The 25,126-nt window shown below is 40.3% G+C and overlaps 1 long non-coding RNA gene across 1 annotated transcript in view; it reads right to left on the bottom strand.

Moving 5' to 3' along the window:
* LOC138844407 (uncharacterized) overlaps positions 1-25,126 on the bottom strand; it is a 46,187-nt gene that overhangs the window by 2,187 nt on the left and 18,874 nt on the right. Inside the window, exon 2 of the long non-coding RNA XR_011380193.2 lies at positions 7,911-8,170. This is a non-coding gene — a long non-coding RNA (uncharacterized LOC138844407). The remainder of the gene's footprint in view (positions 1-7,910; positions 8,171-25,126) is intronic.

The raw sequence follows: 25,126 nt of genomic DNA, 5'->3' as shown, positions 1-25,126 counted from the left end.
GTCACATTAAACATTAATGGTCTGAATTCTTCAGTTAAAAGACACCGATTGGCTGATTGGCTCAAAGAACACAACCCAACTATTTGTTGCCTACAAGAAACACATCTCTCTAACAAAGATGCATGCAGACTGAAAGTGAAAGGTTGGAAAAAGATATTCCATGCCAACAGAAACCAAAAAAAAGCAGGTGTAGCCATATTAATATCAGACAAAATAAACTTTAATACAAAAACTGTTAAGAGAGACAAAGAAGGACACTATATAATGATTAAGGGTTCAATTCAACAGGAAGATGTAACTATTATAAATGTATATGCACCTAATTACAGGGCACCGGTCTATTTAAAAGATATGTTAAGGGACTTAAAGGGAGATTTAGATTCCAATACAATAGTACTGGGGGACTTCAATACTCCACTCTCAGAAATAGACAGATCATCCGGACAGAAGATCAACAAGGAAACAGCAGATTTAATTGACACTATTGCCCAAATGGATCTAACAGATATCCACAGAACTTTCAATCCTACATCTACAGACTTCACATTCTTCTCAGCAGCGCATGGAACCTTCTCTAGGATTGATCACATACTAGGCCATAAAGCAAGTCTCAGCAAATTTAAAAGATATAGAATCATACCATGCAGCTTCTCAGACCACAGTGGAATGAAGCTGGAAATTAGCAACTCAGGAAATATGCAAACACATGGAGACTGAACAACATGCTCCTGAATGAACACTGGGTCATTCAAGAAATCAAAAGAGAAATCAAAAATTTTCTGGAAGTAAATGAGGATAACAACACAACATATCAAAACTTATGGGATACGGCAAAAGCAGTATTGAGAGGCAAGTTTATAGCAATAGGCGCCTATATCAAGAAATTAGAAAGATGAGCTTTCAGTGCATCTCAAGGACCTAGAAAATTTGCAGCAAACCAGACCCAAATCTAGTAGGAGAAGAGAAATAATTAAAATCAGAGAAGAAATTAACAGGATTGAATCCAAAAAAAAAAAAATTTAAAAAATCAGCCAAGCGAAGAGCTGGTTTTTTGAAAAAATAAACAAAATTGACACCCCATTGGCCCAACTAACTAAAAAAAGAAAAGACCCAACTCAATAAAATCAGAGATGAAAAAGGAAACATGACAACAGACACCACAGAAATAAAAAGAATAATCAGAAATTACTACAAGGACTTGTATGCCAGCAAACAAGAAAATCTATCAGAAATGGATAGATTCCTGGACACATGCAATCTACCTAAATTGAACCATGAAGACATAGCAAACCAAAATAGACCCATAACTGAAACAGAAATTGAAACAGTAATAAAGGCCCTCCCAACAAAGAAAAGCCCAGGACCAGATGGATTCACTGCTGAATTCTACCAGACATTTAAAGAAGAACTGATTCCATTTCTTCTCAAACTATTCAGAACAATCGAAAAAGATGGAATCCTCCCAAATTCTTTCTATGAAGCCAGTATCACCTTAATCCCTAAGCCAGAGAAAGATGCAGCACTGAAAGAAAATTATAGACCAATATCCCTGATGAACATAGATGCAAAAATCCTCAATAAAATTCTCGCCAATAGAATACTACAACACATCAGGAAAATCATCCACCCAGACCAAGTGGGATTTATCCCTGGTATGCAGGGATGGTTCAACATTCGCAAATCAATCAATGTGATTCACCACTTAACAGTCTGCAGAAGAAAAACCATATGATTATCTCAATAGGTACAGAGAAAGCATTCGATAAGATTCAACACCCTTTCATGATGAAAACTCTAAGCAAATTGGGTATAGAAGGAACATTCCTCAATATAATCAAAGCAATTTATGAAAAGCCCACAGCCAGCATCCTATTGAATGGGGAAAAGTTGGAAGCATTTCCACTGTGATCTGGTACCAGACAGGGATGCCCACTCTCACCACTGCTATTTAACATAGTTCTCGAAGTTTTAGCCAGAGCCATCAGACAAGAAAAATTAAAGGAATACAAATTGGGAAGGAAGAAGTCAAACTATGCCTCTTTGCAGACGATATGATTCTTTACTTAAGGGATCCAAAGAACTCTACTAAGAGACTATTGGAACTCATAGAGGAGTTTGGCAAAGTGGCAGGATATAAAATCAATGCACAAAAATCAACAGCCTTTGTATACACAAGCAATGCCATGGCTGAGAAAGAACTGCTAAGATCAATCCCATTCACAATAGCTACAAAAACAATCAAATACCTTGGAATAAACTTAACCAAGGACGTTAAAGATCTCTATGATGAAAATTACAAAACCTTAAAGAAAGAAATAGAAGAGGATACCAAGAAATGGAAAAATCTTCCATGCTCATGGATTGGAAGAATCAACATCATCAAAATGTCCATTCTCCCAAAAGCAATTTATAGATTCAATGCAATTCCAATCAGGATACCAAAGACATTCTTCTCAGATCTAGAAAAAATGGTACTGAAATTCATATGGAGGCACAAGAGACCTCAAATAGCTAAAGCAATCTTGTACAACAAAAACAAAGCCGGAGGCAACACAATACCAGATTTCAGGACATACTACAGGGCAGTTGTAATCAAAACAGCATGGTACTGGTACAGAAACAGATGGATAGACCAATGGAACAGAATTGAAACACCAGAAATCAATCCAAACATCTACAGCCAACTTATATTTGATCAAGGATCTAAAACTAATTCCTGGAGCAAGGACAGTCTATTCAATAAATGGTGCTGGGAAAACTGGATTTCCACGTGCAGAATCATGAAGCAAGACCCCTACCTTACACCTTACACAAAAATCCACTCAACGTGGATTAAAGACCTAAATCTACGACCTAACACCATCAAGTTATTAGAGAACATTGGAGAAACCCTTCAAGATATTGGCACAGGCAAAGAATTTCTGGAAAAGACCCGGGAGGCACAGGCAGTCAAAGCCAAAATCAACTATTGGGATTGCATCAAATTGAGAAGTTTCTGTACTGCAAAAGAAACAGTCAGGAGAGTGAAGAGACAACCGACAGAATGGGAAAAAATATTTGCAAACTATGCAACAGATAAAGGGTTAATAACCAGAATCTACAAAGAGATCAAGAAACTCCACAAAAACACAACCCACTTAAGAGATGGGCCAAGGACCTCAATAGACATTTTTCAAAAGAGGAAATCCAAATGGCCAACAGGCACATGAAAAAATGTTCAAGATCACTAGCAATCAGGGAAATGCAAATCAAAACCACAATGAGGTTTCACCTCACCCCAGTTAGAATGGCTCACATTCAGAAATCTACCAACAACAGATGCTGGCGAGGATGTGGGGAAAAAGGGACACTAACCCACTGTTGGTGGGAATGCAAACTGGTCAAGCCACTATGGAAGTAAGTCTGGAGATTCCTCAGAAACCTGAATATAACCCTACCGTTCGACCCAGCCATCCCACTCCTTGGGATTTACCCAAAGGAAATGAAATTGGCAAACAAAAAAGCGGTCTGCACCCTAATGTTTATTGCAGCACAATTCACAATAGCCAAGACCTGGAACCAACCTAAATGCCCATCATCAGTAGACTGGATAAAGAAATTATGGGATATGTACTCTTTAGAATACTATACCGCAGTAAGAAACAACGAAATCCAGTCATTTGCAACAAAATGGAGGAATCTGGAACACATCATGCTGAGTGAAATAAGCCAGTCCCAAAGGGACAAATACCATATGTTCTCCCTGATCGGTGACAACTGAGTGAACACCAAAAAGGAAACCTGTTGAAGTGAAATGGACACTATGAGAAATGGTGACTTGATCAGCATAGCCCTGACTGTTAATGAACAACTTAATACATTATCCCTCTTAGTAGTTTTTTTGTCTGCTCTACTTAATATGACTGGTTTAATTCTGTAATTAATACACAGTTATTCTTAAGTGTTGAAATTTAACTGAAATGTGATCCCTGTTAAACATAAGAGTGGGAATAAGAGAGGGAAGAGATGTACAGTTTGGGACATGCTCAGGCTGACTTGCCCCAAATGGTAGAGTTAGAAATATACCAGGGGACTCCAATTCAATCCCATCAAAGTGGCATGTGCCAATGCCATCTCACTAGTCCAAGTGATCAATTTTCAGTTCACATTTGATCATAATGAAAGGACTAAGAGTCAAAGGGAGCACATAAACAAGTCTAGTACCTCCTAATACTTACTGATAGAATAAATAAAGGGGAGAGTGATCCAACATGGGAAGCGAGATACTCAGCAGACTCATAGAATGGTGGATGTCCTAAACAGCGCTCTGGCCTCAGAATCAGCCCTAAAGGCATTCGGATCTGGCTGAAAAGCCCATGAGAGTATTTCAGGCATGGAAAGCCAAGACACTCTGGCAAAAAAAAACAAAAACAAAAACAAAAACAAAAAACAAAAAACAAAAAAAAAAAAAAACAAAAAACGAAAAACAAAACCTAAATGAAAGATCTCTGTGAGTGAGATCCCAGTGGAAAGAACAGGTCTTCAAAGAAGGAGGTACCTTTCTCTGAAGGGAGGAGAGTACCTCCACTTTGGCTATGACCTTGTCTAAACAAGATAAGAGTCGGAGAACTCAAGGGGCTTCCATAGCCTTGGAAACACATGACTGGAGCACGGGGAGATTACTGAGGCCATAAACAAGAGTGTCAATTTGTAAAGTCAACAACAGGAGTCACTGTGCACTCGCTCCTCATGTAGGATCTCTGTCCTTAGCGTGCTGTACATTGAGACTTAATACTATAACGAGTACTCAAACAGTAACTCAAACAGTATATTCCACTTTGTGTTTCTATGGGGGTGCAAACTGTGGAAAGCTTTACTTAATGTATACTAAACTGATCTTCTGTAAAAAAAAGAAAAAAAAAAGAAGAAATCATCAATTCCCAACTTGACTCTCACTGGGATTAAACATGACAATAGGTCTGATCTGATTTCATCATCATTTAAAAAATCATCTATTATTTTTCACTTTATGTTTCTGTGTGGGAGCAAACTGTTGAAATCTTTACTTAATGTATGCTAAACTGATCTTCTGTAGATAAAGAGAATCGAAAATGAATCTTGATGTGAATGGAAGGGGAGAGGGAGTGGGAGAGGGGAGGGTTGCGGGTGGGAGGGACGTTATGGGGGGAAGCCATTGTAATCCATAAGCTGTACTTTGGAAATTTATATTCATTAAATAAAAGTTAAAAAAAATAAAAAAAATAAATTACTGACACTTCATTGTACACAAATGCAAATCACATATTTGCTTTTATGCTTATACTCAATTTTATTATAGGTCAGATAAATAAAATAAATGAGAGAAAATGTCTTGGGATAAATAGTTATATGCTTAGATATACTAGTGTGTGACAAGTCTAAAGAGTCATTTTGGCTGAACTGAAATTTTTAAATCCTTGATCTTTTGTAGCAATGTATACCTCTAGGTTATTAATTAGAATACTTTTTATCTTTTTAGATGTTGAATTATTCTATTTTAGATGTGTTCTACATTGTCAGTGACCACATTCTTTTAAAAAGATGACATAATCCTTAATAAAGTAATCAGAACTTCAAAAAAAATTGTATATACTGATGCTGCAATTTTAAAAAAGATTGTCTTCTTAATCCATCTGTTTATTTGTAAGTAATTTAGCTGGCTTGTCACTTTGGACCTACTTCTTTGTCTTTTGCTGTTTGTAAAAGTGTTTTCCTTTTCTTAACTTGTGTGTATGTGTGTGTGTGTATGTGTGTGTGTGTTCCTAATAACATACACTTTGTAAGCTACACATTTCAGAATGTGCAACTGGGGAAGGACTACCACACCATTTAAATTATTTTGTGATAAAGGTGATTCACAAAAGTTAGTGATTTCTCTGATCTATTAACAGCTTTAAAAATAGTATCTAAAGGCTAGGAGTATGACCCAGCTCTGTCAGTGTTTAGCTCTGTAACCTGGGGTAAATACCTGTTCTGAGTTTCAATTTATCTCTGAAATAAAACACATAATTTATAAAAGTTACTTCCAACTCTAAAATTCTATGATTACAAGCATTGTGTTTCTTAGGTACATGCTACTTGATTTCTTTGTATTTTAGCAATCTAAATCAAGAAAGATGCATAATATATAAAAAATGCCCTAGTCTGCCTGACAATTAAAAAAGAACACACACTCACATATACCTTGGGAATATATATATATATATTTAAGATTTATTTATTTATTTGAAAGTCAGAGTTATACAGAGAGAGAGAGAGAGAGAGAGAGAGAGAGAGAGGTCTTCCATCCGTTGGTTCATTCCCCAAATGGCTGCAGTGGCCAGAGCTGGGCCAATCTGAAACCAAGAGCCAAGAGCTTCTTCTGGGTCTCCCATGTGGATGCAGGAGCCTAAGGACTTGAACCATCTTCTACTGCCTTCCCAGGCCATAGCAGAGAGCTAGATCAGAAGTGGAGCTGTTGGGTCTCGAACCGGCGCCCATATGGGATACCGGCGCTTCAGGCCAGGGCATTAACCCACTGTGTCACAGTGCCAGCATCGGGAATATATATTTTTAAAAGGATTTAATAATCCCCTCTTAAGTAAAAACAAAGTATGGTTACAGGAGTAGAGAAAATATCCAAGTTACTGTCAACAGAGATTGTTTACTTAAGGCCTTATACATGAACTTGTACATATAAACTGTTAGAGCCATCTGCCCTCTTAAGATGAAAGACATGTCAGAGCAGTAGTCCATGTCCATTGAGTGGTGTCATTTCTGATGTCTTAACAAATGGAATAGGTGGGAATTAGATTTCCATGATCTCTCTCAAGCATTCTTCTTTCTCTTCAGTACTTCTATTCCCTTATTCTCTGTCTACTTATAAAGAATTGACATGCCATCTAACGTCCAGTTTTCACCACTTGGCTCATGTCAGTACCTTGAATTGTTAATGCCCATGGATCATTACCTGTACTTTTTATAACAGAAGCTAAAAGACATAGACTTCCCAATTTAATGGTTTCTTTAAAAAGAAAATAGGGGCCGACGCCGTGGCACAGTGGGTTAATCTTCCACCTGTGGTGCCGGCATCCCATATGGGCACTGGTTCTAGTCCCAGCTGCTTCTCTTCCAATACAGCTCTCTGCTCTGGCCTGGGAAAGCAGTAGAAGATGGCCTAAGTGCCTGGGACCCTGCAATCACATGGGAGACTGGGAAGAGACACCTGGCTCCTGCCTTCAGATTGGTGCAGCTCCGGCCGTTGTGGCCATTTGGGGAATGAACCAATGGAAGGAAGACCTTTCTCTCTGTCTTTCCCTCTCACTCTTTGTAACTTTACCTCTCAAATAAATAAATAAAATATTTAAAAAGAAAAAAAAAAGAGGCCAGTGCCGTGGCTCACTAGGCTAATCCTCCGCCTTGTGGCGCTGGCACACCGGGTTCTAGTCCCGATCGGGGCGCCGGATTCTGTCCCGGTTGCTCCTCTTCCAGGCCAGCTCTCTGCTGTGGCCTGGGAAGGCAGTGGAGGATGGCCCAGGTCCAGCGCACCATCCGTAGTGGCCATTTCGGGGGTGAACCAATGGAAAAAGGAGGAGCTTTCTCTCTGTCTCTCTCACTGTTTAACTCTGCCTGTCAAAAAGAAAAAAAAAAAGAAAGTTTATCTTTAAAAAAAAAGAAAATAAAAACTCAGCTGCCAACTTAGAGGATTTTGCACATCATTAATATTCTATTGTAGTTCCATAGCCTGAATTTAGTATTCTGTTTTATTTCCATTTTCCGAGTTTTATTTCTTACTTGAGAAAACAAATTTAATTTCTAAGCACTTATTTTGTCATTCTTCAGTAGAAACAGTTTTCTCTGGCAAAAATGTCCTGGGAAACAAAATGAATGCATTTTCCAATGAGAGCACAAACCTTGCTTAAATGTCAGTAGTAATGCAGATAGAATAGCAGTTGTGAAAATGTCATAAAAGCTACTGTTATGATGATGATGGTTGGCCGCTTTGCAGATGGTCCACCTGAACTAATTCTGTTAGTGAGTGTTCTTTTCATCTTCGGCATCGTCTTCATCCCACCATCTGAGGTCTCCATTGGAGCTGCTGCCACCCGGTCTGCGACAGCTTGGGAAGGCTTCAGTTCCCATATCCCTCACAGGCCAAGCCCGACAGCAGGCCCTGGAGAGGCAAAGAGTGGGCGTCACTGGGGCGGCTCACAAAGCTCCCACGGTCTCTGCAGTCTCTGTCCTGCTGGATGCAATCTTCTAACTCCATGGTGACCCCTGAGCGTCAGAGTGTGCTGCAAAGTTTCTTTCTTACTTTTTTGGTTTGCCAACCCAGTCTACTCTTCTGGCATAAGGGCAGAGATAAGAGTTTATTAGATCACATGCATGATGTTTCCTAACATTCCGCTGATGTAAGGACACACGTCCTGCAGGATATTATCTAATTTTTGCTTTTCTGTAAGTCATTCATTTAAAAATAAACTACAAAATTCTGTATGTTTAGCAAAAACTGCTTTGTAAATTGAAGTGAAAAATATACATAGTCATAGACTTGTATGGTTGCAGTTTAAGATTTTCCTGTGGCCTCTAAATGTAAGATAAACCTTTAATAGTGCCAATAATGGGTAAGAAGTAGCTCCAAATTTTCAAGAAGACTTCTCAACATATGTGCCTGGACCTTAGTTCAGCAATCTGCACTCCCAACAGCCTAGGGAGGAGGAAGGCCAGATATTCGTCAGGGCAGGTGCATTCTTAGGGGCACACGTAACAAGAAGAGAGCGCATGGTAGCATCATCCCTCTTCTATATGGGATAGACCCAAATGAGCAGATGCAGTAAGAGAACCCTGTGGGGACAGGATCCACAAAAGATCCTGTGCTGTGGATTTCTCAAAACGAGCTTGCTGACACGGGGGAATGTGCACACCCTCCTGTGCTACTGCAGGAGTGGAATGTAAGTGAGTGTGTGGGAAAATCCTGAGCAGGGTTCCCTGAAGGTTGAGTGGTGTAGACAACTCCAGAGACTAGAAGCAGTTCGGAGCCACCCCTAGGAGGAGGGTGAGGACCCCAGGGCAAGTTACACTGCCACCATCTGGCTGGACAGGAGGGTACCAGGGGACACGGTGGAGGCTGTCCACCAAATGGACTAAAAGAACAAGCACTGTGCCATTGACTCAGTGCTGGTCCTTGGAAGAGAGATGGAAAGATTTGAAATGGAAGAGAAATTGGAGTTTAATTTAGACAGGACTGGAATTTTTCATAGCTGAAATGCGAGCCTCTTCTCACATGGAAGAGTGACCCTAAGGTAAGGAATCTGCACTGAGAGTCCTCCAGGGACTGAGAAGACTTTCGCTTGTTTGAAAGCAATACTAGAGCCGGCGCCACGGCTCACTAGGCTAATCCTCCACCTAGCGGCGCCGGCACACCGGGTTCTAGTCCCGGTCGGGGCGCCGGATTCTGTCCCGGTTGCCCCTCTTCCAGGCCAGCTCTCTGCTGTGGCCCGGGAAGGCAGTGGAGGATGGCCCAAGTGCTTGGGCCCTGCACCCCATGGGAGACCAGGAGAAGCACCTGGCTCCTGCCTTCGGATCAGCGTGTTGCGCTGGCCGCAGCGCGCCAGCCGTGGCGGCCATTGGAGGGTCATTGGAGGGTGAACCAACGGCAAAGGAAGACCTTTCTCTCTATCTCTCTCTCTCACTATCCACTCTGCCTGTCCAAAAAAAAAAAAAAAAGCAATACTAGAGAAGAAAGAGCAGTTTAAGGATTATAATCACCGATAAACTGCATTTAATGAATTAATTACACAGTTTGTTTTAAAGGTAAATGATTACTTCACCTGTGGCCTATACTTGTCACCTAAAATGTTTTTTGAAAACCTGAACCTGGGCCAATATATACCCTAGCAGATAAAGCAGCTGACTGTAATGCCAGCATCTCATACAGGCACTGGTTCAAGTCCCAGCTGCTCCACTTCTGATCTAGCTCCCTGCTGATGGCCTGGGAAAAGCAACAGAAGACGGTCCAAGTGTTTGGATCCCTGCCACCCATGTGGCAGACCAGCAGGGAGCTCCTGCCTCCCGGCTCCTGGCTCCTGGCTTCTACCTGGCCCAGCACTGGCCGTTGTGGCCATCTGGGGGATTGAACTAGCAGATGGAAGATCTCTCTCTGTCTCTCTGTCTCTCTCTCTCTGTAACTCTGTCAAAAGAAAGAAAGCGAGAAAGAGAAAGAAGAAAGAAAGTCCTGAACTGAAGTTAACCCAGCCTCTTGAATCAGCTACAGATGACAGGAAACATGGGAGGGATTAACTTGTAACTGGCACCAGGAAGATACTGTCAGCCCAGTCCAGAAGATCCTGCTCAAAATGAAAGCAGCCCTACTTTTTTTTTTTTAAGTCACAAAGTTAATTCATGGTGCCTGAGCTGAAGACATCAGGAAATGGCGGGAAAACAAAGGAAAGGGAACTCTTATAAATCAAGAGACTTAGGAGACTATCCAGCATCTATAATATATGCACTGTGTTTGAACTTTTATTTGAGTAGATATAAAAGATACATTTGAGACAGTCCAGACAAATCGAACTTGGGCTGTGTGGAGAGCAACTCAGACTAGACTAAGTTACTGGAATTAAGACTTATTCTATGCATCTGCTCTCCCACAATATGGCGCTGGGAGAGGAGTAAACAACTTCTACACAGCTGCCTCCAGTTCGACCAATAACCTGCAGGAGCTGATCCTGCTCCTGATTGGAGGAGAGCAGCGTACTTGGCGTGTGGGTAGCAGAGTTGGGATTGGTGGAAGAGGACTATAAAGGAGGAGAGAGACAACATGCACCAGGATCATCTAAGAGGAACATCCAGATAACATCTGAGCAGCCCCCGAGAGAGCCGGCCGGCAGTGTGCTGCTCCCTCGCGGAAGTGGGGAAAGTGGCAGGGGGAGCCGCCCTTCCACGGAGGTGGAAGGGATCGGCAGCCAACCCTGGAAGAACCAGCAGCAAACCCGGGAAGGGCTGAGCAGACAAAAGAACAGCACAGGGTCCTGTGTCGTCCCTCTGTGAAGGGGGGAGCGACAGGGCTGCGTATTAAAAACATTAAGAACTTATTAGTCATTTAGGGTATGACAATGTTTGTGTGATTTTTTTTAAGTTTTTACATGTTAGAAGTATTCATAGGTAAGGAGACATGATATCATATTTGTTTTAAAATATTATCTTTTTTAAAAAAAAGTATGGATTTTGGGAGATTGACAAAAAAAGAGTAGAAGAGGTAAATACTTACTAAAGCTGATTGTTATGTGAATAAGGCTTTATTTCATTATTTCTACATGTAAAATTTTTCATAACAAAATATTAAAAAATTTAAATTGAACAGTTGTTTAATGACAAGCTATATTTTTTGAAAAAATATTTATTTATTTGAAAGAAAGACAAGGAGAGCGACAAAAATCTCCCTTCCATTGGTTCACTCCCCAAACAGCCAGGGTTGGGTCGGGTTGAAGCCAGAAACTGGGAATCCAATCTGGATCTCCTGTGTGAGTGGCAGAGACTCAAACAGTTGAGCCATCACTATTGCCTCCCAGGATGTGCATTAGCAGGAAGCTGGATCATTAACAGAGCCTAGACTTGAATACAGGCATTCCAATACAGGATGCAAGTATTCCAAATGACATCTTTGTTTTGTTTTGTTTTTTGTTTTTTTGACAGGCAGAGTGGACAGTGAGAGAGAGAGAGAGAGAGAGAGAGAGAGAAAGGTCTTTCTTTTCCATTGGTTCACCCCACAATGGCTGCTCCAGCGGCACGCTGCGGCTGGCACACCGCGCTGATCTGAAGCCAGGAGCCAGGTACTTCTCCTGGTCTCCCATGTCGGGGCAGGACCCAAGCACTTGGGCCACCCTCTACTGCCTTCCCTGGCCACAGCAGAGAGCTGGACTGGAAGAGGAGCAACCGGGACAGAATCCGGCGCCCTGACCAGGACTAGAACCTGGGGTGCCGGCGCCGCAGGCGGAGGATTAGCCTAGTGAGCCATGACACCGGCCCCAAGTGACATCTTAACTACTACACCGGACACTCACCTCAATAACAGATTCCTTTATTTATTTTTGAAGGTTTGAATGCAGTATGGCATGGGGAGGTTAATCATAATTTTAAATGCTGGCTACACCTTTTATTAGTTGTGTGGCCTAAGGCAACTTGCTTAACTCTTTCAGGCCCCATTTTCCCCCCCTGCTAAATGAGAAAAATAATAATGATTTCTATTGTTGCAATTAGAACATAATGAGATAATATGTGTAAAAGCAATTAGCAAAGCACCTGGTACATGTGAAAGTATTAGCCTAATCAGATTTAATTTGCGTTTCTGTTTTAATTTTTTCAAAAATTTATTTTTCATAAAAGATAAATTTTTGTTCATCAAAACATATGAAGTATATATTGTGTGCCAGGTAATACAAATTTAAATCTTGAAATTGCATATTTTGGCAAGAATGAATTAGGAGCAACTGTGATTTTATGTGAATCTACTTTTCACAATCTTTCAATTGCACACACTTTTTCAGAACTATTATTAATATATCCAATATCCAATCTAGTGTTCCAAATACAGTAGACAACATCGTGTAATTATTTGCACCTTATGTTGCCACTATAACACTATTATTTTTAAGAGTAATTTAGCAATGCATATAAAAGTCATAAAAATTATTGTGGAAGCAGAATCTAGGAATTACTTTTTTTAATTTTAACTCTCACATAAATGGAGAACATGCAGTGTTAGTCTTTCTGTGTTTCATTTATTTCACTCAAAATGATACCCTCCAACTCCATCCATTTTGCTGTAAATGACAAGATCTTTCATTTTTATACCTTAATAATATTCCATTGTGTGTAAGTACCACATTTGCTTTATCCATTCATCTAATGATAGACACCTTGGAAGATTCCGTATTTTGGCTATTGTGAATGGTGCTGCTATAAATAGGGTGGAGCAGGTATCTCTTTGATACAATGAGTTCATAGCTTTTAGGGATATAGCCAGCAGTGGGATTGCAGGATCATATGGCAAGTTTATTTCTAGTTTCTTAAGAAATCTCCTTACTCTTTTCCACAGTGGCTGCAGTAACTTACATTTTCACCAACCTGTACAAGAATTCTCCTTTCTGCACATCTTCACCAGCAGTTGTTGCTCTCTGTTCTTTTTGATAATAGCCATTCTGACATGGGTGATATGATATCTCATTGTCATTTTGATTTACATGGACAATGATACTGAACATTTTTTCACATATTTCTTAGCCATTTTTATTTCTTCTTTTGAGAACTGTCTGTTCAGGTCCTTTGCCCATTTCTTAACTGGGTTGGCTTTTGTTGTGCTTGTTGTTGAGTTTTCTGAGTTGCCCCAAACAGCATGGTACTGGTACAGAAACAGATGGATAGACCAATGGAACAGAATTGAAACACCAGAAATTAATCCAAACATCTACAGCCAACTTATATTTGATCAAGGATCCAAAACCAATCCCTGGAGTAAGGACAGTCTATTCAATAAATGGTGCTGGGAAAACTGGATTTCCACGTGCAAAATCATGAAGCAAGACCCTTACCTTTCACCTTACACAAAAATCCACTCAACATGGATTAAAGACTTAAATCTACAACCTGACGCCATCAAATTATTAGAGAGCATTGGAGAAACCCTGCAAGATATAGGTACCGGCAAACACTTCCTAGAAAAGACCCTGGAGGCGCAGGCAGTCAAAGCCAAAATTAACATTTGGGATTGCATCAAATTGAGAAGTTTCTGTACTGCAAAAGAAACAGTCAGGAGAGTGAAGAGGCAACCGACAGAATGGAAAAAAATATTTGCAAACTACGCAACAGATACAGGGTTGATAACCAGAATCTACAAAGAAATCAAGAAACTCCAGAACATCAAAACAAACAACCCACTTAAGAGATGGGCCAAGGACCTCAATAGACATTTTTCAAAAGAGGAAATCCAAATGGCCAACAGACACATGAAAAAATGTTCAAGATCACTATCAATCAGGGAAATGCAAATCAAAACCACAATGAGGTTTCACCTCACCCCAGTTAGAATGGCTCACATTCAGAAATCTACCAACAATAGATGCTGGAGAGGATGGGGGGTGGGGGAGGGACACTAACCCACTGTTGGTGGGAATGCAAACTGGTTAAGCCACTATGGAAGTCAGTCTGGAGATTCCTCAGAAACCTGAATATAACCCTACCATACAACCCAGCCATCCCACTCCTTGGAATTTACCCAAAGGAAATGAAATTAGCAAACAAAAAAGCTGTCTGCACCTTAATGTTTATTGCAGCTCGATTCACAAGAACTAAGACTTGGAACCAACCCAAATGCCCATCAACAGTAGACTGGATAAAGAAATTATGGGATATGTACTCTATAGAATACTATACAGCAGTCAAAACCAGTGAAATCCAGTCATTTGCAACAAAATGGAGGAATCTGGAAAACATTATGCTGAGTGAATTAAGCCAGTCCCAAAGGGACAAATATCATATATTCTCCCTGATCGGCGACAACTAACCGAGCACCAAAGGGGAAACCTGTTGAAGTGAAATGGACACTATGAGAAACAGTGACTTGATCAGCTCTTGTGCTGACTGTTGATGTACAGTGTAATACTTTATCCATTTTAGTATTTTCTCTTTGTTTGTTTTTTCTAGTACTATTGGTTGAACTCTGTAATTAACACACATTTATTCTTAGGTGTTTAAATTTTAACTGAAAAGTGATCCCTGTTAAATATAACAGTGGGAATAAGAGAGGGAGAAGATGTACAATTTGGGACATGCTCAATCAGACCTGCCCCAAATGGTGGAGTTAGATTCATGCCAGGGGATTCCAATACAATCCCATCAAGGTGGCATGTACCAATACCATCTCACTAGTCCAAGTGATCAATTTCAGTTCACAATTGATCACACTGATAGGTCTAAGAGTCAAAGGGATCACACAAACAAGACTAGTGTCTGCTAATACTAACTGATAGAATCCAAAAGGGAGAGAACGATCCATCCTGGGAAGCGGGATACACAGCAGACTCATAGAATGGCAGATGTCCTAAATAGCACTCTGGCCTCAGAATCAGCCCTTAAGGCATTTGGATCTGGCTGAAGAGCCCATGAGATTATTTTAGGCATGGAAAGCCAAGACACTCTGGCAAAAAAAAAACAAAAACAAAAAACAAACAAACAAACAAACAAAAAAAACCAAAAAACTAAATGAAAGCTCTCCGCGAGTAAGATCCCAGTGGAAAGAATGGGGCCATCAAAGAAGGAGGTACCTTTCTCTGAAGGGAGGAGAGAACTTCCACTTTGACTATGACCCTGTTGGAATAAGATCGAAGTCGGCGAACTCAACAGGCTTCCATAGCCTTGGCAACTCATGGCTAGAGCCTAGGGAGATTACTGATGCCATAAACAAGAGTGTCAAATTGTTAAGTCAACAACAGGAGTCACGGTGTTCTTACTTCTCATGTGGGATCTGTCCTTAATGTGTTGTCCAATGTGAAGTAATGCTATAACTAGTACTGAAACAGTATTTTACACTTTGTGTTTCTGTGTGGGTGCAAACTGATGAAATCTTTACTTAATATATACTAAATTGATCTGTATATAAAGATAATTGAAAATGAATCTTGATGTGAATGGAATGGGAGAGGGAGCGGGAGATGGGAGGGGTGAGAATGGGAGGGAAATTATGGGGGAGGGGAAGCCATTGTAATCCATAAACTGTACTTTGGAAATTTATATTTACTAAATAAAAAAAAAAACACACAGAACTGCAGAACTAAGGACATTGGGGAAGAGAACATACCTGGGAAATCAGAAAGAAATGGAGTACTGCTAGCTATCTAAGGAAAGGCAGCATTCTCACGAAAGAGCAAATAAAGACTCCCTTAGGGAAAAAAAAATACTTTGTCAAATAAGTAGGTTGCAACTATTTCTCCCATTCTGTCTGATGTCTCTTTATTGATTGTTTAATTTGCTATGCAGTAGTTTCTGAGTTTGTTTCCATTTTAAGCTACTATCTTTGATGTTATAGTTTAATTTCTTCTGTTTAAAAATTCTAATAACAAAGTAAAAATGTCCTGTGTTGGGGATATTAACTCTTGTCCAGCACATGTATTGGAACTAAGTTTCTCACAGTTGTATTTACCTTTTAACTTTTTGGTTTTTTTCCTAAACATACAAATTTTTTCTTATTTCTTGAAAGTCAAACATATCCATCTTCCCCATGAAAACATTGCAGGAATTTATTATTAAGAAAATAAAATTTCCACACATTTTTATACTCTTCTAACTATGGAAATCAGTTATAAAAATTTAGTATATCTGTAGAATAAATGCATTGATATTCAATTTATCTTTGTATACACTTCTCCATTTTGAATTCTCCGTTCTAGAGTAGCCATCATTGTCTTTTGCCTAGATGAAAATAGCAAAGTCTGTCTTCCCTCTCTAAATCATTATTCATGCCACAGCTGGAACGAGCATATTTAAAACATTGTTTTCTAAATATAAGCTAGTGTCAAGTCATTAGCCAGTGTATATACACTGTTCTCCTTACCCTATTCTCTCTAGACAATGTATCTTAGATCTCTCTGTGTTCAAATATTGCATATATTCCTTGTTTATCAAAAAATCAGAATTAACTAGATGTTCTGTATTTTTATTTGCTAAGTTTGACGGGTCTGATTCTATCATTGGCCCAAGACAGATGGCTTCTCCAGTTCCAGCTTTCTCTCCTTCATGGGAAGAACTTAAGGAAGCTCAGGGAGCTTAAAAGTAAAACCTGGACATGTTGCATATTCTGTTCCTGTTTCCTGGGCCATAACTCAAGTAGCTCAATAACTCACAGCTTTAGCCATCACTGCTGCCTCCCAGGATTTCTATTGGCAGGAAGCTGGAGTCAAGTATCAAACCCATGTACTCTTATCTGAGATGTGGGCCTTTTAATTGCTAGGCTAAATGCTCATCCAATATTTTTACCAAAGAAGTGTAAGATCATTTCTAAAGAAGATTTATTTATTTATTTGAATGGCAGAGTTACATAGAGGGACAGACAGATAGAGAGAAATGTCTTCCATCTGCTGGTTCATTCCCCAAATGGGTATAACTGTGAGGGCTGGGCCAGGGCCATGCCAGGATCCAGGAGTTTCTTCCAGGTCTCTCCTGTGGATGGCAAGGGCCCAAACACTTGGGCCATCTTCCACTGCTTTCCCAGGTGCATTAGCAGGGAAATGGATTAGAAGAGGAGCAGCTGGGACATGAACTGGCGCCCATATGGGACTATGGCATTGTAGGTGGTGGCTTAACCTGCTACAACACAACACTGGCATCAGATAATTTTTAATAAATGTAAAACTATACTGGGTGGTATTAAAGATGATCCAAATAAATGGAGAGACAAAACATGTTTATAAATTATAGGATTCAATATTTGAAGATTTTGGGGCCAGCATTGTGGTGCAGCAGCTTAAACTGCCACTTGAAATATTGGCACCCCATAGCAGAGAGCTAGTTAGAGTCCTGGCAGCTGGGAAACAGCAGAAGGTGGTTCAAGTGCTTGGGCCCCTGCCACCCATGTGGGAGACCAGCATGGAGTTCCTGACTCCTGACTTCAATCTGGCCCAGCCCCACCCCCAAAGCACCCATTTGAGGAGTGAACACATGGATGAAAGATCTCTGTCTCTTCGGTCTCTCTTTGTCACTGTGCCTTTCAAATAGATAAACATTTAAAGATTTAGTTCTCCCTAACTTGATTATATTAATTCAAATAATTCAAATTGATTTTCATTAAAGTCTCAATAGATTATTTTTTATGGAATCTGCCAAAAATATTTATAAAATTTATATCATGAGCAAAGAAAGAGCTAATGCTAATAAAATTATGCCAAAAAAAAAAAAAAAAAACCACCCCAAATTGGTGAGATTTGCCCTGGCAGATAACAAGACTTTTTATAAAAATATAATAGTTAACTGGCAAATATAGAAAAACATAGTAATACACAAAAAAAAGACATTCACCTAAATTTCATATTTATGAATAGACTTCACAAAGTATGTGAAAAAAATGGAATTAAAAGGTAAGTTTATTTTGGTGAAAAATATTTCAAAATTCATGAATAATTTCTTTTTTTAAAAAAGTTTTATTTATTTGAAAGGCAGAGTAATAGAGAGGGAGAGAGAAAGAGAAAAATCTATTCACTGGTCCACTCCTCAAATGGCAGCAATGGCCAAGCCTGGGCCAAGCTGAAGCCAAGAGCTTAGAGCTCCATCTGAGTATCCCATATGGGAGAGGGAGGCAAGGGCCCAAGTATCTGGGCCATCCTCCACTACTTTCCCAGGTCCATGGGTAGGAAGCTGGATCAGAAGTCAAGCAGGGCCTGGTGTTGTGGCATAGAGGGTAAAGCTGTCACTTGCAGAACCGGCATCCCATATGGACACCAGTTTGAGTCCCAGCTGCTCTACTTCTGGTCCAGCTCCCTGCTAATGTGCCTGGGAAAGCAGCAAAAGATGGCCCAAGTACTTGAGCCCTGCACATATGAGGGAGACCCAGAAAAAGCTCCTGGCTCCTGGCTTTGGTTTGGCCCAGCCCTGGCCATTGCAGCTATTTGGGGAGTGAACTAGTAGATAGAAGTCCTCTATCCTCTCTTAGTCTTTCAATAAAGACCCTTTGTACAGCACAGAAAATGGATGAAATGCAGCTATTTAGATCAATATATTTGAATCAAAAATCCTTAAATTAGAGCAAAAAAAAAGCTGGTCATGAGGTTTGTTTATAAAAGGTAAAACCAGATAAACCAAAAATATGTTTTGTGCATTTATATATGATCTTATTGTTATGGGGAAAACAGCAACGATGAAAAGTGACCTTGGTTCCTGTCTCAGGTAGAAGAATTTCCATGTGGACAAAGCAGTGAGCAAAGTAAGATTTATTTAAGTCAGAAACATCCTGCCACAGCAGCCAGGAGTGGGGCTCCAAGAGAGGAAGACCTGAGAAACTGTGTCTGTGGGGTCTTTTAAGCACAATTTTTTGGGAAAAAAAAACACAACTGCAGCTAATAATCAAAGGATGCAATTGTAATCCTGTCTAGCTTGCTCATGATAAAACAACAAAGCCATCAGAAGGGCATGATTGGTAACTTCATTAAAACTAGAAACCCAGAGCAGTGAGAGTGGTACTTTTGTCTTGCTAAAGATGGCTTTTGGGGAGAAGCAAGCATTTTGTACATTCTTAAAGTGATTTCTCCCTTTTCTCATTCCAACAGGGATGTGACTTAACTGCCTATTAGCCCATCTAACAAAAAGAAAGGGACCAAGTAAAAATGAATGGGAAAGACATATGTTTGAAGGATGGATATACAAAAGACTTCACAGAGTGTCATTCCTTTTTCTTTAAACTTTGTACCTACATTTTGTAAACAAAATTTATTTGCAAACTATAGTCCATGGACTCAATGTTGTTGCCTACCTATTTTTGTATAACCACAAGCTAAGAATTTTTTCTGCCTTTTAAATTATTATAGAAAAAATCAACAGAATAATTTTATGACACATGAAAAGTATATGACATTTAATTTTTAGAAAGATTTTATTTATTTATTTGAGAAGAAATTTGTAGACAGAGAGAGGGAGAGACAGAGATGAACGTCTTCCATCCACTGATTCACTCCCTAAATGGCTGTAATGGCCAGACCTGAGCCCATCCAAAGCCAGGAACCAGGAAGTTCTTCTGAGTCTCCCACATGGGTGCCAGTGCCCAAGCACTTGGGCCATCCCCCACTGCTTCCCAGGCCATAGGCAGAGAGTTTGTTTGGAAGAGGAGAAGGCAGGACTTGAACTGGTGCCCATATGGGATTCTGGTGCCACAAGTGGAAGCTTAGCCTATTATGCCACAGTGCCAGCCCCTGATATTTAATTTTTAGTGTCCTTTGATAAGGTTTTATCAGAATACAGTCAAGCTCATTTGTTTAGTTATTATCCATAGCTGTTTCACACTATAATAGCAGAGCTGAGTGACTGCAACAGAGACCCTATGACCCTGAAGCCTAAAATATGTCCTGTCTGGTCCTTTATAGAATAAATTTTCCAATCACTACCACAATACTTATTTGTCTGTTATATTCAACAAGTAGAAATAAAATAGGAGCTGGGGATTTGGTGTAGTGGTGAAGTCCTTGCTTGGGATGACTGAACTCAATATTGGATTGCCTGCGTTTGAGTCCTAGCTTCATTTCTGATCCAGCTTCATGCTAAAGCACACCCTAGGGCACATCAGGTGATGGCTCAAGTACTTGGACACCTTCCACTCAAGTGGGGGACCCAGAATGAGTTTTGTGCTCCTGGTTTTGGCCTGGCTCAGAACTGGCTGTTATGGGCATTTGGGGAGTTAACTAGCAGACAGAAGCTCAGCTCTCTGTCCGTCTCTGTCCCCCTCTCTCTTTCTCTCTGCTTTTCAAATAAATATATAAGTAAATAAAATCATAGCATAAAAATATTATAAGTTTTAAAATTTATGGGAGTTACTACCTTATTTTGCAAATGCCACCAGAGAATTGAAAGTACAATAACACATTTCTATGCTATAGAAAAATGAAAATGCATAGTATATGGCATTTTTTGAGGATGCAAAGAGTCAAATTTCTTCACTATGATATGAAATGTCTTTCATTGAAAAAGCGAAATCCTTATGTATGTATGGCTGTCAAATTTATCTTAATCAGTTCCTTCATTTTGTCCAAAGACTAAATGGTTTGAATAGAAGGGAATTACTGTATTATTGATCTGGTGATTTAAGACTATCTAGATAAAAGCCTTAACATCTTGTCAAAAATATGAACAAGTTTTCAATGTAAGTACCCACAATGAAAGTCAAATGGCTGAATAACAAGGAACTTCCTGATGGGGTGATTTTTTGTGGTCAACTTCAGAGTCTATATTTGGTTCTTCATCCCTCCCTACTCTCTTTTACAAACCATTTGAAAGGAATCTAAATATGCCACCCTCAAATATGCCACTTTGGCATAAGGATCATTTTGTGCTAAATGCATTGAAGATTCAAGAGGGCAGAAAGAAACATTCCAGAGCTTCTTTATCATATAAAAGCAGAAACTCCTATAAAAGAGGACTGTCATCAATTTCCTCTGCTGGTAAGCTTTATGGCCATGAAGAAGACAGAGTTAGCACTGAGATACATTTGCACAAACACCATTACCTTCTGTAAGTTTCCCTCATATATTCACCTTCCATACTTTGCTGCTTTTAGAAGCACAAAATGCTTTTTCTTTGTCTTGTCCTATTTGCACTGTTAACCACTCTTTAAAAAGTTTTATTTATTTATTTTAAAGACAGAATTATATATAGAGAGGTAGATACACACAGAGAGAAAGGTTTTCCATCTATTGGTTCACATCCCAGATGGTCGCAATAGTCTGGGCTGGACCAGGTTGAAACCAGGAGTTTCAGACAAGTCTCCCACTTGGGTGGTAGGGGCCCAAACATTTGGGCCATCTTTCATTGCATTTCCTAGGCCATCAATGAGGAGCTGGATCAGAAGTAAAGCAACCAGGATATGCTACCCATAAGGGATGCTGGTGTCACAGCAGATGGCATTACCTGCTAAGCCACAACGCTAGCCCCAGTCACTCTTTGTTTAAAGTGTTACATGAACTTGTGGGCCTATTTGCTTTAGGTTTCACATCTTTTCTAGGAAGGATGTCTTTTTCCCTTATTAATCCACTGTTTCTCAGTCTTAATTGCAGGACTTCAGACAATGAAAAAAAAGGGAAAAATATTTTTCTCCTCTATAAACTCAAGTTGCATCCTTTCCATTTTGACCATCAGACTGAGTGGTTATTAGATTTTCTACAGTAGCTGCTGGTTTTATTACTTCATCCCATATAATTTCCATTCATCTCTTCACAAAAAGGTATTTTTAAAAAGATTTATTTTATTTATTTGAAAAATAGAGTTACAGAGAGAGGTAGAGCCAGAGATAGAGAGGAGTCTTCCATCCTCTGGTTCACTCCCCAAATGACTGGAACTGACCTGAGCTGATCTGAAGCCAGGAGCCAGGAGCTTCTTCCAGGTCTCCCATGTGCGTGCAGGAGCCTAAGAACTTGGGCCATCTTCTACTGCTTTTCCAGGCCACAGCAGAGAGCTATATCAGAAGTGGAGCAGCTGGGACATGAACTGGTGCCCAAATGGGATGTGGATGCTGCAGGCTGGAGCTTTAACCTGCTGTGCCACAGTGCTAACCTCAAAGAAAGGTATTCTTAAAGTGAAAGCCATATGAACATTTGAGTGTATACTATAAGACACACACTACTCTAGGCACTGGGGATGTAGCAGTGTACATCTGTGGTGTCTATTGTTACATTTCCTTTTTCAATTCTAATTTTATTGATTTGGGTCTTCTCTATTTTTTTTGGTGAGTTGGGCCAGTGGTGTGTGAATTTTATTTATTCTGTGGGGAGCAACCGGACTAGACTGAGTTACTGGAATTAAGACTTATTCTATGCATCTGCTCTCGCACAATATGGCGTTGGGAGAGAAGTAAACAGCTTCCGCACAGCTGCCTCCAGTTCAACCAATAAACTGTAGGACTTGCTCCTGATTGGAGAGCAGCGTACTTGGCGTGTGGGCAGCCGAGTTGGGATTGGCGGAGGAGGACTATAAAGGAGGAGAGAGACGGCATGCACCAGGAACATCTATGGGGAACATCTAGCTGAAGGAACACCTGTGCAGCCCCCGAGTAGAGCCGGCCGGCGGTGTGCCGCTCCCCTGCGGAAGTGGGGAATGTGGCCAGGGGGAACTGCCCTTCCACGGAGGTGGAAGGGATAGTAGCCAACCCGGGAAGAACCAGCAGCAAACCCGGGGAGGGCCGAGCAGACGAAAGAACAGCGCAGGGTCCTGTGTCGTTCCTCCATGAAGAGGGGGAGCGACATAATGGTGCCGTGACTCGGATATGAAGCCTAGGCAGGGTTTGGTGTCGTTCCTCCACGAAGAGGGGGAGCGACATATTCTTTTCCAAAAGCCAGCTCTTTGTTTTGCTGATTTTTTTGTATAAAGTTTTTTTGTTTTCAATTTTGTTTATTTCCTCTCTATTTTTAATTTTTTCTTTTTTCCTACTAGTTTTGGGTTTGGTTTGCTATTGTTTTTGTAGGTCCTTGAGATGCACTGATAGCTCATTTATTTGGTGCCTTTCCAGATTTTTTTTTAAGATTTATTTATTCATTTGAAATTCAGAGTTACACAGAGAGAGGAGAGGCAGAGAAAGAGAGAGAGAGAGAGAGAGAGAGAGAGAGAGAAAGAGAGAGAGAGAGAGGTCTTTCATTCGCTGGTTCACTCTCCACTTGACCACAATGGCCAGAGCTGCACCGATCTGAAGCCAAGAGCCAGGAGCTTCTTCTGGGTCTCCCACGTGGGTTCAGGGGGCCTAAGGACTTGGGCCATCTTCAGTTTCCAGATATTGGCACCAAGTGCTATAAACTTTCCACTTAACGCTGCTTTTGCTGTATCCCATAAGTTTCTTTTTAAATATTACATTTATTTTATTTGAGAGGTAGAATTATAGACAGTGAGAGGGAGAGACAGAGAGAAAGGTCTTCCTTCCATTGGTTCACTGCCCAAATGGCTGCAATGACCGAAGCTGGGCCAATCTGAAGCCAGGGACCAGGTGCTTCTTTCTGGTCTCCTATGCAGGTGCAGGGACCCAAGCTCCTGGGCCATCTTCTACTGCTTTCCCAGACCATAGCAGAGAGCTGGATTGCAAGTGGAGCAGCTGTGACTAGAACCAGTGCCCATATGGGATGCTGGTGCTGCAGGCAGAGGATTAACCCTACTGTGCCACAGCACCGGCCCCATCCCATAAATTTTGACATGTTGTATTGCCTTTTTCATTTGTTTACATGTACTATTGAGAAGAATGTGTATGCTATAACTATAGGGTGAAAGTTCTGTAGATATCTGTTAGGTTCATTGGTCTACAGTGTCAATTAACTCTGTTGTTTCCTTGTTGATTTTCTGTCTGTTTGATCTGTCCAGTGCTGAAAGTGGGATATTATAGTCCCCAATTATTATTGTATTTGAGGCTATGTCTCCCTTTATATCCATTAACATTTCTTTTAAATAGCCAGGTGCCCTGTAATTAGGTGCATATACTTTTATAATAGTTACATCTTCCTGTTGAATTGATCCCTTAATCATTACATAGTGCTCTTCTTTGTCTGTTTTAACAGTTTTTGTGTTAAAGTCTATTTTGTCTGATATTAAGATAGCTATACCAGCTCTTTTTTGGTTTCTGTTGGCATGAAATATCTTTTTCCATCCTTTTACTTTCAGTCTGTGTGTATCTTTGTTGGTGAGATGTGTTTCTTGTAGGCAGCAAATAAAGGGTTTTGTTTTTTAATCCATCCAGCCAGTCTGTGTCTTTTAACTGGGGAGTTGAGGCCATTTACATTAAAATCTTTGAACTTTTACTGGAAGATTTTTTTCCTTTACCTTCTTTCATAGTGATGACCATGTTTCTGTGTTTCTGTGTGCAGCACATCCTTAAGCATCTTTTGTAGGGCTGGACAGGTGGTGACAAAGTCTTCAATATCTATTATGGAAGGGTTTATTTCACATTCATTCATAAATGAGAGCTTTGCAGGGTATAGTATTTTTTTTAAGATTTTATTCATTTATTTTGGAAGTAGAGTTACAGACAGTGAGAGGGCGAGACAGAAAGAAAGGTCTTTCTTCTGTTGGTTCACTCCCTAGAGGGCCGCAATGGCCGAAACTGCACCAATCTGAAGCCAGGGGCCAGGATCTCCCATACAAGTGCAGGGGTTCAAGGACTTGGGCCGTCTTCTACTGCTATCCCAGGCCATAGCAGAGAGCTGGATTGGAAGAGAGGCAGCTGGGACTAGAACTGGCACCTATAGGGGATGCTGGTGCCACAAGCAGAGGATTAACCTACTGTGCCACAGAGCTGGCCCCGCAGGGTACAATATTCTGTGTTGACAGTTTTTCTCTTAAGTCTTGGAATATATCTTGGCATTATCTCTTAGTCTGTATGGTTTCTGATGAAAAGTCTGCTGTGAGT

The sequence above is a fragment of the Oryctolagus cuniculus genome, chromosome 11 (assembly GCF_051225735.1).
Source record: "Oryctolagus cuniculus isolate XC-2025 breed Fujian yellow rabbit chromosome 11, ASM5122573v1, whole genome shotgun sequence".
Taxonomy (NCBI): Eukaryota; Metazoa; Chordata; class Mammalia; order Lagomorpha; family Leporidae; genus Oryctolagus; species Oryctolagus cuniculus.
This window is presented reverse-complemented; position numbering and strand designations above follow the sequence as displayed.